Here is an 18,593-nt window from a genome sequence, read left to right as displayed (position 1 = left end):
CAGTTATGTTCTTCCTTTCACATACTCCATTCCGTTAAGGAGTATAGACAGTGGTTAGCTGATGGTGAATCCCAGCTTGTTCACATAACTTCTGAAATCTGTCAGACACATACTCAGAGCCATTATCTGTTCTCAAGGCTCTAATTTTGCAACCAAATTGGTTTTCAACCAAGGCTTTAAATTTGCAGAATGTCTCTAACACATCTGACTTCTGCCTCAAAAAATAAACCCAGTAGAACCTGGTCAAATCATCTATAAACAAGACAAAGTACTTGTTGTCACTAAGTGAAGGAGTTCTCATTGGACCACAAACATAAGAATGCACCAATTCGAGCATTTCCTTAGCTTTCCATGCACTATCAGCAGGAAAAGGCAATCTAGCCTGCTTACCAAGCTGGCAAACCTCACAAGCAGTGCCACTAACTTCAACCTTAGACATATCATCAACCAAATTTAGCCTATGCAACAGATCAAGAGATCTAAAATTAGCATGGCCTAATCTCCTATGCCAAAGACCAGTGCTATCAGCAAGACTAGTGTAAGCCTTTCTCTCCACTTGACTCACATCCAGCATGAAGCACTTATCAGTCATAGCTATTGTAACCAGCTCCTGACCAAATGAGTCTTGAACAATGCAACAGTCATTTTTAAAAAAACTAAAGTGTAACCCTTTTTCCACTAACTGGCCCACACTAAGCAAATTCTGATCTATATCAGGCACAAAAAGCACATCAGTAATCACTTTGTTACCGGAACCAGTGCTTACCATCACATTGCCCTTGCGTTTGGCCTCAATCAGGTTCCCATCTCCAATTTTTCCTTTGAGGTAAAGGTCCTGTCAAGGTTCTTAAATAGTTTTTCATCAGCTGCCATGTGGTGTGAGCAGCCATTATCTACTAGCCAATCACTTCTGGCTTTTGTTGTGCTAACAAAACAGGAGGCTGTGAAAATATGCTCCTCTTGAGCTTGAAGATCTTCTGCAGCTCGAGCCTGTTGCTGAACAGGTTCTTTCTTTTTTGTTTTTACACACTTTCTCAACATAGCCAAACTATTTACAACTCTTGTACTGAATATCTGGCCTAAACCAACAATATTTTTCTGAGTGTGTTGTCTTCTTGCAGTGAATGCATGGTGGAAATACCCTTTTTTCCTTCATCTTTCCTTGATTTCTCCCTTCTGTTGTGCCAAGGCTTCTAGCCTTTCAGATTTGAACTTGAGCCTTCATTGGCTTTTTCCTGGAAAGCACCTTCAGGATGTTCTTCCTGTCTATTTGCTCTTATTTGCTCAAGTGCATACAAAGAGTTTATCAACTCAGACAGTGAGATAGCTGATAAATCTCTCGAGTCCTCAAGTGAAGAAATCTTTGACTCGAATTTTTCAGGGAGAGTTGTAATGACCTTTTCAACAACTCTGCTCTTACTGAAGTCAACTCCAAGGAGCCTTATGCTGTTGACAGTGGCCATTGTTCTGTCTGATTACTGTTTGATGGTCTCAGACTCTTTCATCTTAAGATTTTCAAAATCTCTCATGAGATTGATCACTTGCTGCTGCCTCATTTTGTCTGACCCAATGAACTCCTCATTCAGCTTCTCCCATGCCTGTTTAGGTGAATCACAGGCCATTATCCTAGTGAAGATCACATCTGATATCCCATTCTGCAAGCAGGCCATAACTTTATGCTTTTTAGAGCACTCTTCACTGTGTTGCCTCATTTGAGCAATGGTGGGATTGACTCTCAATGGAGGTGGTTCAGCATCGTTTTGAATCACATTCCACAAATTGTGTGCCTAAAGATATGTTTTCATCTTAACTATCCAAATGTGATAGTTTTCTCCAGTGAACACATGTGGTGGAGGTGGTGTGAAGCTCATCTCGCTGAAACAAGCCCAACAGCTTCGATTTTTACTTATCCAAACTTTGTTTTAGCCAAGAACACAACCAACAATAGAGTCCCTCCAAGACTTGGGCTCATGATAGCATTTGTTAGAACAATGGCAGCAGCAAACATCAAAAAGGCAAAACAGAAGCAATGGAATCGAAGCAAAGAAGAAGAAAAAACAACAAGAGAAAAAATTGCATACTCAAATGTAACTGATGAACCTATGTATTTTTCATTCAAAATTTGAAATATATTGGAGTTATAAAATGTTAACTTGACAGTTACCTAATGGCTTAACTGCCCCCACTAATACATGACTAATAGATAGCTAAAATTATACACAAAAGTAGCTGACATATCAGCCATTACATCAAGGACTAATCAAAGACTAATCCTACTAACTCACTTACACAAATCACAACTAAACAAGATTACATTGAAACAAAATCAATAAGGCTACTGTTGCATTCGATTCTGCTCCAATGCTGCACTTCAAGTTGCATTACTATTACTAAACTTGATGGGAGCAAGCTGCTGGTTTCATGTTGCATTGCAGGCCAAAGTTCAACAAACGTATGGAAAAGGTACGAAGAAGATGTAGTTTTGTGAATGGAATTGAGGTGGGAGTGGAGGGCTCACGTAGAGGGCTATGTTTGGCGTGGAAGGAGGATATTACTATTAGTTTAAGGAGTTTCTCTAAAAGTCACATAGATGCTTTGATTAAGGAGGATAATGCCACTGAGGAATAGAGATTTACTAGGTTTTATGGAACACCTTTGGTAAGCAATAAGAATGATTCTTGGAATTTATTAAGGAGACTAGGTCAGGATCAAGATGACCCTTGGTTGGTAGGTGGCGACTTCAATGAAATTATGTACTCTTTTGAAAAGAATGGAGGACTATTGAGGGAGGAGAAATGAATGGAGGCGTTTCATGAAGTTCTTGAAGAATGTTAATTAGTGGACGTGCGCTATTCTAGTGTATGTTGCAAATGAAAAATGGCTGAACCTTTTCCCAAATGGCAGAATCTGACACTTGCCACATTCGTTCTCGAATTATTTCCCCCTTCTTTTGACTGCAGACAATGAAAGGAGTTTTATAGGGGTCTCAAGGTTTAGGTTTGATGCCTGGTGGACAATGGAAGAATCTTTTGAAGAGGAAATTAAAAGTTCTTGGGAGTCTTCCCCTAATACGCTTACTGAAAAATTAGAAAGGTTAAAAAAGAGGATATTTGAATTTTTCTATGTTTTGTTATGAACTTATTTAGCTTTGGAATAATATGCCCAGTTTGGATTTTTAGTAAAAAAATATTTTTCACTTATGTATAGGTTTCAAGTACCATCAATTAATAATAAAATGATTCATCATCACTATGTAAAACAAAAAACAAAATTGAAGGGTCTAAAAATAAATATAAATAGCTCTATTTAAAAACAAATATTAATTATAATCATTAAACATAAATAAATACAAAAACAACAAATTTGAAAAGTAAAACCCAAAACCCCAAATTTGTAATCCAAAAACCAAAACCTAAAATCTAAACTTAAAACTTGAAAGAAAAACAAAATAATTATAATTAATATTTAATCATGTTTAATAAAATTTGTAACACCTCAAAATATATAAGGTTAAATGACTTGGTTTTGATGGCTAAGTGCTTGGTACACTTTTGAAAGGTTTTGGGTTTAAGTCACATTCTTTCCAATTTTTTTTTATTTTTTTAGTAACCAATGAATAAAATCATACTAGAATATATATTAAATGTGGTAAAAACAAACCATGGGCAACAACCCACATGGTTATGCATTTATTCTCCTTTTTTCTTACTTACATTAGAACTTTTGCTTTCTTTTACAAATCCAAATAGAAGTTTGCTTCTAATTTCCCTATTTCTCTTCTCTTTCTTTCCCATTCTCATCTTTGCAAATATTTTTCTTCTATTACTGAGATTATCTTTTTTTTCTTTGCAAATCCGAATCAAAGTTCATCCCTGAAATTAACTCATTTTCTTGCTAGAATTGAACCGCTGTTAATTTCATCCCTAATCTCGCCAAGAAATGATAAGTTCAATTCAAATCTGATAAATAACCCCAAATTCTTATAGTATTTACATTTAGTATTAATCGATCATCCAAATTAATGGATCTTTTACAAATCTTGCTGAAAATCTCGGTAATCTTGATTTTTCTTGAAACCCGTTATTAATTGATGTACCCCATTTACACGGTCCGATCACACGGTCAGTAATCTTTTACAGTAGCATGTTTTGGCTATTGTATCAATTAGTTGAAAGCATAATTATTGTTATTGTATTTGATTTGTTACAAATATGTTATCCATTTACGTTCTAATATGTTATAAGCATGCCATATTTTTATTACATGGGATGAGACGTTTTGAAAGAAGGAAGTTCTGGCAGATTCTTAATCTGCAATTCTGGTGGTTCATCCACATATTATCTGGCAGCTATTGTCTGCAATTATGTTGTGTATTCAAAACCATCTGGTAGCGTATTAACCTGCAACACTGGTGGTTCGCCCATCCATTATCTGGCAGCTTTAATCTGTAATTATGTTAGTGTATTCACAACCATCTAACAGTGTATTAACCTGCAATTTTTGTGGTTTACCCACAACCTGGTGTGTAGGGATGGGAAAGTTCTGGGGAACTCTTATGGTGTGTAGCAGCGGGGTAGGATCTTACCTGTTAAATGAATCTGTATGCCTCCGTAAAGCATGTGCTTGAAATTTTGAAGTCTCCATTATAATATGATATATGTGTAGTTGTTTATGCATTGTTAAACTGTTCTGTTATTCCGATATACTGAATTTGCTAATGTGAATTATGATATGTGTTGAGATTCTATATGCTATAGGTTGCATTGATTTTCTTGTGATGGAACTCACATTGAGCTGCATAGCTTACTCCCTTTTTATTTTCCATCTTTTCAGATAACCCACCAGGTTAGGACACGGGCACGGTATCCGGAGGTACTCGGCTTGATCTATGAAAATATTTTAGATTTATTATTCAACACTTTTTTTCATTATTCAGAAACTGTATTATTTCATTTCGAATAGTGGCATGGGACTTAGGGTTTATATATATTATATTGCATGACATTTAATTAAGTTTTAGGATATTTATTTATCAAGTAGTTAGGCATGAACCCCCAGTTTTTACTGAAAACATCAGTAATTATCATTTTCCGTTGCTATACTTTAATTATAACATCGAAGCGTAATTAATCGAAATTTAAGTAAGTTTTCTACAAAATGGAAAAAATGTTTTAAAGTAACCGTTTTCAGAACTCCATTAGCTTTCTGGGTCACTTCAGTGGCTAATGTAATCTTCTGAATTCGGGTATAATGTCTAGGCCGAATTGAGAAATATAGAAAATTATAATATTTATTTTTAAGTCCTTCAATATTCTTTTACATAAATAATAATGTATCACTTAGTTACTAACTAATAAAACATTAGACCTATAAATCAATTATACATCAAATACTAATATCTAAATATAAGGAGGCATTCACTAGCAGAATAAATAAAAATAGTATGTCTACCACCACGAATGTTGAAAAGGAACATAGAATTAACATTGAAATTTTAGTACTCAATAAATCCATATAAATAATACTCAAACTTTTTTTTTATCAATGCATAAAAAAATACTTAAATCTCTGTAATATATAATTATAAATCAGAGTCAACATCCATTTCTATTAATATATAATTAATTTGAGTAGTTATAAGGTTTACTTTTTGGACCACGCGGCTATATTATATAGTATAGCTTTTTGATATTCCAACAAATATTGGATTAATATTTATATACTATGAGTAGGGGTGATCATTCGATCGAATCGAATCGAATCGAAAATTTTCGAGTTAATCGAGTTTTCGAATCTCATTTTATCATCCTAACTTTATTTGAAGTTTTCTCGAATCGAGTCGAGTGAGATGGAATTCGAATCGAATATATTTGTTCGAGTTAAATTTTAAAAAATAATTTTGGGTCCTTATAACCACTATCACCCATCGTAATAAAATTTGCCCACCTTAACCAAATTTTTTATTAACTTTCATCACCTCATAATTTATTTATTAATTTTTTATATACTGGTTAGCTTCTTTGCTTGCTTAGTTGTTTCAATTATCTTCATATTCTTGTCACTATGTATTTTGGAATTAAAAAATATATTAAATGTAAAAATATGATTTTTTTAATAAAATTTATTTTAAAAATAAAATGTGAAATTGATACCAATATAAAATTTTAACACAAATATTTTATGGCATAATTAATAATTCAATTTTAATATAAATATTCAATATGACTAAACAATTCAATAATATAAATAGTATATATAAATAAAATTATTACTATTTATGTTTAGTGATTTTTTTTGGATAATTTTGATTTTTTATTTGAGAGTAAAGGGTGAGAAGTAAAAGTTTAGAAGGAAAATAAAAAGTTTTGGGGATTAAAAGTTTGAGGGAAAGCAAATAGAGGGAGTAAAATTTTGGAGGGAAAATATTAAAAAAAATTGGAGGGGGGAGGGTTTGGGGTAGATGAGAGGTGGGATGGGAAGAGAATAAAAGTTTTAGGGAAAAAGTGGGAGGGAGTAAAAATTTTGAGGAATAATAAAAGGTTTAGAGGGTTTTTGGGAGTAAAATTTTGAGAAAAGTTAAATGGGAGAGTAAAATTTTAGTGGGAAATGAATTTTGGGTAGATTGGGGGGTTGAGAGGGGAGGAGAGTAAAAGTTTTGGGGGGAAAGTGGGAAGGAGTAAAAGTTTTGAGGGAAAAATAAAAAGGTTTGGGAGTTTGGGGTAAAAATGTAAAATATTATAGTTTGATATTCGAATTATTCGAGTAATTCGAATTTGAAAACTCAACTTGATTCGAACTCGAAATTTGAAAAAAAAAATTCTAGTTGATTTGAATAACTCGATTCGTTTAACTCGAAATTCGAATTTTTTTTCGATTTTTTCGAGTCGAATCGAATTTTGTTCACCCCTAACTATGGTGTATAGGTTTCATGCACCATCAATAAGAATAAAGTGATGCATCATCATTAATGTAAAATAAAAAATATTGAAGGATTTAAAAATAAGTATTATTAATTTTATTAAACATAAATAAATATTAAATTATTTTGTTTTTATTTTGAGATTTTAAGTTACGAGTTTCTTATTTTAGATTTTGGGTTTTGGATTATGAATTTGGGGTTTTGGGTGTCGAATTTTGAATTTGATTATTTTGTAATGATTATAATTAATATTTATTTTTAAATAAAGTTATTTGATAAGTGCTAAAAGTAATATGTTTTAACCTCATACTTAATGTGTTTTTGGGTGATTATTCGATGTTAATTGTGAATTTTATACTCCTAATCCTTTAAATTCATGTTTTAATACCTATTAGAGAACTTGGGAGCAAAAGGAGAGAAAAACGAGCTAAAATCAGAGTGTCGAAGCAAGCTACAGGAGCCACACGGACTGAATCATTCCACATTGCCAGACCACAAGGACGTGTGACCCATACGAGTGTTTGGTAGGCTGTGTCGAATTCACGGGATTACGCACTGAACAGTGGAAAATCAAGATTTTTAGGTTTTTTTGGATATTCTAAGACATATATATGACAAAAATAAGAAGATAGAAGAGAGCCGTCATAGAATATTTTAGAAAACAGCTCGAAAAACACCATTGAAGTTGACTCTGAAGCATATTTCCGTCAAGATTGAAGATTCCCAGTTGATTTCTTAGGAAGTTGTCATGAGTCTCTTTATTTCTTTTGGTTATAATGTCTCTTGGATGTTTTTATTTTCAAGTATGAACTTGTCGAAACCTTTTTTTTTTGTAAAACGGGGTCAACTTTAATTTTGAAAATGAAAACGAACATGGGAGTCGCCACCAATCCTTTTTTGATGAGGTGTGATCGGGTTACCTCAGAAAATGGTTATTTTTAACAATCGGTTTGACTTATTAAAACAACGCTTTTTTTGGTTTACGAAATTCAGAAAGACTGGTTCGGGAGTCGGTTAGACACGAGGAAGGATTAGCACCCTCGTAACGCCCAAAAATTGGTACCTAGTTGATTAATTAGTTTCTTAGTGTCGAGAATTGGAAACTTTGAAGAGATTCAAAATACGATCCTTTATTAAAACGCTAAAAATTTTTGAGGAAAAAGGGCATATTTCACGGTAATCGAGGAGAATTACGTCCCGTAAGTTAGGACACAATGTCTAAAATTCCTGATACGAGAAAGAATGCCAAAAAATTTACTTATTTGAAAGATATTCGATTATCTCGATTTTAGAAAAGACCATATTCCGTAAGTTAGAACACGATCTTTTATTAATTCCCGAGATTATCAAAAAATTTATGTTTAAAAAGGTTCGTGTATTTGGATTAATCGAGAAAAATCGAAACCTCATAAGTTAGGGCACGACCCTTTCGAATCTCAAAATACGTGGTTTTACTTATTCTAGAGTCATGATTTATGCATCAAATAAAATTAATCTAACACGAAATGGTAGAAATAAAACACAACGTTAATATGTGTAACAAGACAAATGAATACGATGATGTAAGCATAAATAACACGAGCAACCACAACAAAAATGATAAATAAAATAAAATAAAAAAGGACAAATCAATTACGTATAAAATAACAAGTAAATAGACAAATAGAACTAAAATGTTTTTTTTAAATGATATTGGACATATAAATAAATAAACATTGAGTAAAACAATAATAATAAAGAAAATAAATAAAAATTATAAAATATAAAAAATGTACGTTCGTATATATATATGTAAGAATTATAAAAATATAAAAAAAATTTGCATGTATATATGTATATATATAACAAAGTTTGAAATTAAAAGACTTAAATGAGTAAATAATAATAATTTATAATAATATTAATAACAGAATAGCGAATAATCTAAGATTTAAAAAAACGCAAAAGATATAAATAATTACATAATAATATATAACAAGAAAAAAATATTTAAAAATTAGATAAGTAAAATATAAACAGAAATATTATAATAATAATAATAATAATAATAATATAACACAATAATATAATTGTAATTAATAAGGTAACAAAAATAACAAAAAAAAGGACTAATTTGAATTTTAAAACAAAGATTTGGGCAAAATCAGGAATAAAATAGAAGAGATGGACCATTTTGAACACGCGAATAACAAGGAGGGACTAGAAGAGAAAATTTCCCTCCCCTTCCAAAACGACGTCGTTCAAATAGGGACTAAATTGAAAGCGCAAAAAAATCATGGGGTAAAAATTAAAAAAACTGAAATACTTGATTGAAAAACCATTAAAAAGCAGAAGGACCAGGGTTGTAAATAACCCCTTTAATGAAAACGCGCGGATCCTAGCTATTGGGTCGGGTCGATTTCGGGTCTTATGAAAAACGGCGCTGTTTTGGCTATTGATGCTTAAACCCAAAAGGAAGTCGTTAAATAGGCCTATATAAGTTAAATTTTTTTCAAAAAAAATCACTTTGTCTTTCCCTTAAAAAAAAAATTTCTGAAAATGCAGTCCTTCCCTCTCTTCTCAGCCCAATTTCTGGTCAGGGCTCCGACAATCGGCCGCCACGCCGGCTACCGGTCGCCGATGCCGCCGTCTATGGCGGACGGGAAACTGAAAAGTTTCCCATTTTTTCCGGCGCGATTTCTCAGCCCCTCGTACCCCTCCGGTGACGACGAATAGAGGTGAAAAAAAACTCTTCCTTTTTTGTTACTTCTAAAATAAAAAAATGATGAAACAAGAGTTAAAAAAATAAAAAAATCACCTTTAAAAATTGATTGTTGTTTTTTATTTCTCCAATATTCGAAAAAAAGCCCCCTCTTTACAGAGACTGCCTTCGGCTTTTTATAGCCGATTTGTTACAAAAAAATTTTTTTTCTATTGGTTGCTTGTCTTCTTCTTTGCAAGTGGTGGCGCAAGTGGCCAACGTGACAGCGGCGACGGTAGACGCGCGGTGGCGGCGGCTTGGCAGGGGTCAGAAGACCCTAGGTGCGGCGCACCTAGGTTTTGAAAAATTTTTGTTTGTTTTTTATTTGGGCTAGGGTTTAGGGTATTGGGCTTGGTTTGGGGTTGTTGGGTTTGGGCCATATTGGGCTTTCTTGTAATGGACCGAACTATTAATTTTTATTTATGTTTGGGTCTGTTGTTTGGTGCGGGCCCGGGCTAAAATTGGGTTTTACAGAACTAATTTTCTAAATACCTAGAGGAGATGGATCATGTTGTTTGATTTTTATTTTACACAATAAATATTTAGATTCTTGTTCTCAATTATGTGTGCTTAATTATTGGTTTAATATTTTTAAGTTATTGATCTATGTTCGATGTGCTTAAATCGGTGGTTGAATAAACCCTGTTTAAAAAATAGATATTGCGTAATTGACTGGAGTTGCATGCATTCCAAGAAATAAGACGACATAAATCTACTGGATTAGAGTCAAATCTAATAGGGGAATCCATAGCGCAAGTTAATGTGATAATAGGGGTTTTAATTAGAAAGAAATTTCAATTAATCAACCTAGAATAAGTTGCTATTATGCTCAAAAGAAATATTAGCATAATTTAGGGATTTTTATGGATCAAGGTGTTAAGTAAAGAAATTGCATACTCTGGATTGGTAGTGACAGAAGAAATTTAGGTAGAGTCTTTCCTGGGTATTGTTTCACATCTTGGTTTTTACTCGATTATTTTTGTGTTTTATTCTTTTTCGTATTCGTTAGTTAATTAATTTAGTTAATTTTAGTTTTTAATCAACCACTCGAATTGTTTGATTAAATAATAGAAAGATGATAATTACTAGTACTTTTAGTCTTCGTGGGAACGATATCTTTGCTCACCATAGCTATACTATTAATTGATAGGTGCACTTGCCTTACTTAGATTTTTAGTTAGTTTCGTAACACATCAAATTTTTGGCACCGTTGTAGGGGACTAGAATATTAGGAAAATTTTATTTCTAATAATTTAGCCATTTTTATTTTTATTTTAATATTTCTATTTTTAATTTAATTGTTACATTCTAATTTTTCTTTTTCTTTTTCTTTTTTATCCTTACAAGTTCTATTGGTTTATGACTAAAGGCATTTTGTTGGAACCATTACTTTTTTATAGTGAGATCAAAAAAACTACTTGTAGAAATCAGGGAGAGGTTAGAGAAGCAAGACAAAGTCAACAAATTTTAATGGACAATCAAGAGAAAATGGACATTACCGTGGAGATGATAATAATCCTGATAATCAGCAAGTTCCTATACATCATGCTCCTCGGATTATGTATGACTATGCTAAGCCCACTATGATTGAGACATTTTGGAGGTGGAAAACGAGCGAGAATGGCACCAAGGAAAAGGGTATCACAATATCCACACCTTGGAATCACGATACCTCCAACAATATTGAAGAATGGAGACACCCTTCAATGGTATCACGATATCCTCTTTGGGTATCGCGATATCCACCTTTCAAAAAAGACCCCAAGGCTCGACATTGGTTGAGATGCCGTGATATCCTTTTTTAGGTATCACGACATCGACATCATCAAGGGGACAAACTTGGACAAAGAGGGTAGTCTTTGTCCACCTGGTCCACCAATCACCCAAGGCCCGTGTAGGGGCATTTTTGCCAATGAAAACTCATGAGAAAACAACCTAAAATAGCCAAAATTGGCTGAAGAGGAAAAGACACACATTAGCTTTGCTTTAGGTTTAGTTTTCTACACTTTTTCCAAGGTTTTTCATTTTCTCTTCTTCTTCCTTAGTTTAGAATTTATTTTTCTACATTTACTTCTTCTTCTTAATGTTCTTAGTGTTAGTTAAGTTAGTTATCACTGTAGCTTAGGTTTATTTACACTTTTAGTCCTTGTACCTTGGGTTTAAGATAGTTTTAGCTTTAGTTTAATATATTTAAGTTTTTTTTTTTACTTTAAACCTGTTAAAGTTAGTGCCTTTCATGTTTATTGCTTAGATTTTCTTATTGAATGCTTTTCATTCCATGTTATTTAAGTTGTCTTGCATAAAAATCTCAACTTTTACATTTTTCTTAAGCTTTACTTTAATGGATGTTTTATTTTTCATTTCCATGTTCATTCTTATAACTTTCAGCATTAGTAGCTAAACCAAAAAGGCGGTTGGTTGATAGAGATATCGGTAAGCTGATATTTTTGGACAAAGGATAAGATTGTAATAAATTGGACTAAATCGAATAGATCTAAAAATTTATGAAGTGACACTTTTAAGGAAATATCTAGCCAAGTGAGACTGGATGATAATCTTTTTGTGCACTCGCTCATTAGTCCCAGATTAACCGATGTGATCGGAAGATAAAATGGAGCCACTTAGTAATTTGATTGATTTAAATCCCTTGTCCGGAATTGGTGAACCACATTGAAATTAAACAACCACCATTCGTCATTCATTTGGTTAAATTCTTTGTTTTATATTCTTTGCAATTTATTCCTAAGATTAGCATACTCAATTTTCTTGCAATATTTTCTTTTCATGATTTTCCGTATTATAAAATTATATCAGTAGCCACTTAGATTCTATCGCACATACTATTTCTCACTCAATCGCCATCTCCTCTGGGTTCAATCCTCGAAATACTCTACTGTTCCATTGTAACACTATAAATATTACAACTGACTTGTACGCTTGCAACAAAGCCGCGCTTATAAATTTTTTTTATAAAATCGTTTGTTTTATGTGCGCGTGTGAACACATTCAAAGTTGTTGGCGTTGTTGCTGAGGAGACAATGTAAGATTGAGTAATTTTTAGTGTGCATGTTAAGTAAAGATAAGTAGCAAAAGTAGGATTTATAGATGTCTTTGATTTCTTTCTGTTTTTATTTTGAAGCAAGTTTTGGTTAATTTTCTTCACTATTTTGTGCTTGTAGGATGCTTTGTATGACTCAAACCAATAACGATGTCTTACCATTCAAACTGGAATCGGAATGTATCATCACACATGCGATGAGGGCGCAACATCTGAGAGACGTCCCGCCTCTACAAAGGGAGCAACCTATCGAAGATCTACAAGTAGAGATTCAACAACCACCACACTACCCATGGAGCAACAAACTTTGCGTGACTATGCGACGCCCAACTTTGATGTTTTTCTAGGTAGCATTAATCGCTGGGCAATTAATGCTAACAACTTCGGAATCAAATCGACCATGATCCAGATGATACAATCGAACCTTTAATTTCGAGGGTCAATGAATGAGGATCTAAACCAACATTTAAAAAGATTTTTATCCATTTGTGATACCTTTAAATATAATGAGGCATTCGATGACGCTATCCGTCTTTGGTTATTCCTTTCGCCCTTACTGATGAGGCTTTTATGTGGTTACATTCTTAGCCAATAGATTCCATCTACACATGGGACGAGCTAGTAAGCAAATTTTTAGCAAAATACTTTCCCCGAGCAAGACCATGAAACTTTGTATAGATATTACAAATTTTCAAAAATTGGATGGAGAACCACTATATGAGGCATAAGAGCGCTTTAAGCTAATGCTCCACAAGTTTCCATCTTATGGTTTACAAGATTGGCTGCAACTTCAAGTCTTCTACAATGGGCTTGATGGAAACTTACGCTCTAGGCTTGATGGAGCATCCACAAGAGTATTCATGTCAAAGATCTACGTCGAGGCTTGCCAACTTATCGAGGACATAGTGATGTATTCTTACATATGGTCAGCTAAGTGGTTCACATATCAAGCCAAACAATCAGCAGTGAATGTTGTTGGTAGCGATGACAAGTATCAACAAGTCCTCGAAAGGCTTAATCAATTGGAGATGAATTCAGCCAAGGAGCAAGTAAATCTAACCTATTTCCATTCAAGACACAATGATGAAGGCAACCACGTTGAGGTTAACTATGTAGGGAATAGAGGATATAACCCCTACTCCAACACCTACAATCCGGGATGACGTGTCCATCCTAACCTTAGGTGGGGAGGGAACCAAAGGGGACCTACCAATCAAGGGAACCAAAACGTTAATCCTTCAAAACCAAATGCATTGTATCAACCTCCATTACCTTTCAAGGCACCCCAAGATAAAGGGAGAAAGCCTTCCTATAGTAGTGACCTTCCATTCTCGATTAGGGTAAACAAGGTAGAGGAAGGTGTTGGAAAAAACATGTTTGGAAAATGCAAGGAAAATTATATTTAGGGAAAAACCAAAGTTTTAATTTTTTTTTCCAAAATAAGATCTTGATTGTGATATCTAAAGTAATAAACACTTAATCAAAATTGTACATTTTCGATTCGTCTATGATGAACGCTTTGACCGAGTAGTCTTCTTCACTATCCTCAAGCTCACGTCTTCCGAGTGTAGGCTCGCTTTGATTCAGAAAAATTTTCACAAAATTACCAGTGGGGTAATTTTGCAATTTCTCTAAACTTTTCAGTTAAGTTGTAAATCAGAAAAATATATCTAGAAATTTTCTGGAATAATCTCTTCAGCGAATTTTCTCTCTACAACTTTCTCTTGAATTCAAATGTGTGTAAATAATGACTCAAGGCTCACTTTATATAGGGAGAGTTTAGAGAGTTCAACTATAATTAAACTTAATCACTTTAATATTAAATTAATATAACATTAATCAAGATAAATATTAGATTAAACTTAATATTAAATCTTATTAAAATAATAGAATGTTTATCTAAAAGATAAACATTAAATTTAATTTAATATTAAGATAATCAATTTAATATTAAATTAATAAAATACTATTTAGATAAGTATTAAATTTAATTTAATATTAAAATATTAAAATAATATTATTTTTGAAATTCCAGTGGGAATGTAACTCTTCCACTACTAACCACGAACGACTAGCCGTCATCGCAGCCACTGGCACTGTCGTGTCCGGTGATACATGTGCGACACCCTTATCGCACCCCGAGCCGGTTCAGTCCTGGTCAATGACGACTCAACTGGTCCAGTCTAGCCACTGATTAGACTATCGGCCTGGTTTGGCCAATTTTTGGGTTTTGGTTTTGGGATCCCGAGCCCAATTTACAATCTCAGTTCCAATTTTCAAGTTCAATTACCCAATGGGCCAATTGTCTCGCTTGAAAATTAACTTAAAAAAATATCATATTAATTTTTATTGATTTGATTAATTTAATTTTTCTTGATCAAAATTAATTTTTCGAAAAATAACTTAGACTTTCTAAATTAATTTTTCAAGAAAATTCTTTAATTAAAATTTCTAGTTGAACAATTCTTACGACCACCTAATTTAATTCCACATCGAATAAATTGACCCAATTAAATTATTCCCAAAGTTGTAAAATTTTCTTCTGCTTCAAATGCAGTCCGATTGAGCTTTTGTTGAGCTAGCAGAAGGACCAATCAAACATATACAATTAAGCTCTAGTGATTGCAATTATGTCCAGAAGCATCGTTCCAATAACTCACAATTACTTAATCATAGAGTCAGTCCACAAGAAGTATCATAATTTAAAACTCTTTATTGTATACTCTTTATGAAAGCAATTTATCCAGCTACTTTGTCCAATGACCTCGTCATGTGTGTGTTACCCTTATATGATATCCTTTATTCCTTTGAGTTAAATACGTTCACTCAATACAATCCTATTTTATCTCATTGTCACCATTGTGTCTTCTTAATAATTAATATGATCACTGCCAACAAATGATTGTGATAAATTGCTCGTTCTAGAATAAGCAACTCGTGGTCACGTTCTATATTTATCAATCCACACAATGCTAATGAGAGGATATAATTAAATCTTTAATTGAGCTATGACTTCCACTGTTGCTAGTAAAGCCATGCCATAAACAAGTCATGTACCCAACATACCGGCTATGGGCTCGATCATCTTTAGAGCATAAGCCTTCACTTATATCAAGGCACATGAGTTGCATACGCATGGTCAGTTACTAACTCGGGATTTAGGTAATTGACACCATGAACATCACAAGTGAATTAATTCACAAACAGATTCAGAATTAATTCATCTTGGGTCTAGTCCAATGTATCATTCTGCCAATGAATAAATCTATGTCTCTACTGGTGGAGTCAACTACTCCGATAGCCAAGACTAGCCATCTCCTCAATTGGAATTGTAGAAGACATAATAATCTTTCTTAGTATTTGAATCAAATGCCCACTTTGATTCTTTTACGGGATTACAGACTCATTTAGATTATCTACTAAAGTAAGTCATCTTTCTCGCAATGTAAATGTTCATTACAATTCCACCTATCTTCAGTTTGAACTTTAGACAATAAATGAGCTAATATTTGCTTGTCACAATTTCGCTATGCATGTAAAATATAAAAGACATAAATACAAAAGATATAATAATGAAATGTGAAATTAACTTTATTTATTTATTCATCGTTCAAACAAATAGAAAACTTTTACATGTTTACTACAATATGGGCACATTTCCAAACAGAAGGCTTTCATGTAGTACAAGTCGATGTGCGCTAAATTCGTGGTCAATTAGACCAAGTTATGCAATTGTTACAAAAGAACTTAGCTTCTAGCATACCTAGTAATACCGAACCTAATCTAAAGAGGGAAAGGAAGGAACTCGCCAAGGTGATCACCCTTAGATCAAGGGATGTGGTTAAAAAACATATCTGATCAAATTTTTGGGAGAAAGAAGTTAGTGAGAAGGATGAGAGCCCTTGTACTTCTAGTGTTAGAGATGAGGTGGGAGAGAAAGAAGGACCTGAGGGTGAACCCACACAAATCGAACCAAAGGATAGAACCGTTCCACCACTATTACCAAGCCCAAAGCCTATATCATGTCCTTAGCGTTTAGAGGGGAAAAAGAAGAAAGAGAGTGAGGAGTTCTTGAAATTCCTCAATATGTTTAAGGAATTGAATGTAAAACTCCCCTTATTAGAGCTCCATAAGAAAATGGCCAAATACGCCATATCCCTGAGGGGTGTTATGTCTTGTAGGAAGAAAATAGGAAAAGGAGAGCAAACCACTCTTAATGAGGAATGAGTGCGATAGTGTCTAGAAAAGTCCCTCCTAAGCTTAAGGATCTTGGTAACTTCACCATTACAATAGAGGTAGGCGGAGTAAGTTTTGGGAAAACCCTATGTGACTTAGGGGCAAGCGTTAATCTCATGCCACTGTTCATCTATAGGAGGCTAGGTTTGAGAGAGCTTAAGGAAATGGCAGTCATCTTGCAATTAGTCGAATAGTCTTTGGTACACCCCAAGGAAGTCCTTGAGGTTGTGTTAGTGAGGGTTAGGAAATTTACTTTTCTTGTTAACTTTATCGTGTTGGACTTTGAGGAGGATCTCAAAATTCTTATCCTTTTAGGGAGACTTTTCTTACCCACGTTTAGAGCCACTATAGATGTGGGAAGGCGTGAGTTGACTACGGACATCGAGAGAGAGACTGAATTTTTAAATGTGTTAAGCCCGAGCCTAAGTCTAAAGAGGTGTTGCCATCACAAAGGTATGAGTGTTAGGTAGTTGAGACAAAGCCTTATTGTGTTAACAAGTTTGCAACTTTTATGGAATGGTGTAGGTTTTTCAGGTGTACGTGTGCCACATAGAAGAAGCTGGAAGCAAACAAGGATAAAGACTACATTACGATTCTTGGGAGGCCTCGGTCACACATTGAAAAAGAGGTGTATCCAAGTGTCGAGAACACCGATGAAACATCATTTTAGTGGTGTGATCGACCGCTCCAAATTACATTTTTAAATTGTCGCATATGGAGATGGAACCAAAAAATTTGTAAATAATTAAATGTTTTGAGCATGGACCCCAAGTGTTTTTTCCTGTAGCGTAGGATTTTAATTAGTAGTTGCTTTCTATTTATACTTGTTAGGAGAGAATTTTGATGATTGAGAACAAAAATGATGATTTTGTAGAAATTTTGGGGATTCTCCAATGAAATCGTGATACCAATAGGGAATATCACGATTTCTAGAATAGTTTCAAGAGGGGACCAAAAATCTTTTTGGTATCATGATATCGGATCCTTGATATTGCGATACCCCTGAAATTGCAAAAGTTAAAATTTTGGTTTTACACAGTGGTATCGTGATACCCAACCCTTAATACCACGACACCTCAAACAGAATAAAATGTGAAAGGTCCAAAAATTGAGGATATCACGATATCCAAACCTGAGTATCGTGATATCAAAGTTAAGTCAGGCGATACCCGATTTCAGGCATCGCGATTCGCTATCCCCCAATTCCTCAACCTTAAATCCCTAAAAACTCTCCCCCTCTCAATTTTCTCTCAATCTTTCTTTCAATTTCCTCTATTTCTCTTTACAATTTTTCCTTTCTTTTTGCTTTATCTTTGGTTAGTTTTCTTCTTTTGCAGGTATTCTACTCTTTTAGGTTGGGAAACACGGAAATTTTTTGCTTCACACAAGAAATCCATCACAACTAACGCATACCAGTTTCCTTTTTCTTCCTTTTGTTTGCATTTGCTATTTTTGCATTTTTTTATTTTTGCTATATCATTTCGGTTTTAATGCTGATTGGATGCAGGTTAGTTTATTAGTACATACTTGATAGTTAGATTTGTTAAAATGTTGATAAACATGCCCCTTAGAATGAAAAAATAAACGAAATCCCAACCTGAACCACTTTTGGAACCAGAGTATGTTCTAGACAAGTTTAA

This window comes from Gossypium hirsutum, chromosome D10 (genome assembly GCF_007990345.1).
Source record: "Gossypium hirsutum isolate 1008001.06 chromosome D10, Gossypium_hirsutum_v2.1, whole genome shotgun sequence".
In the NCBI taxonomy this organism is placed as follows: domain Eukaryota; kingdom Viridiplantae; phylum Streptophyta; class Magnoliopsida; order Malvales; family Malvaceae; genus Gossypium; species Gossypium hirsutum.
This window is presented reverse-complemented; position numbering follows the sequence as displayed.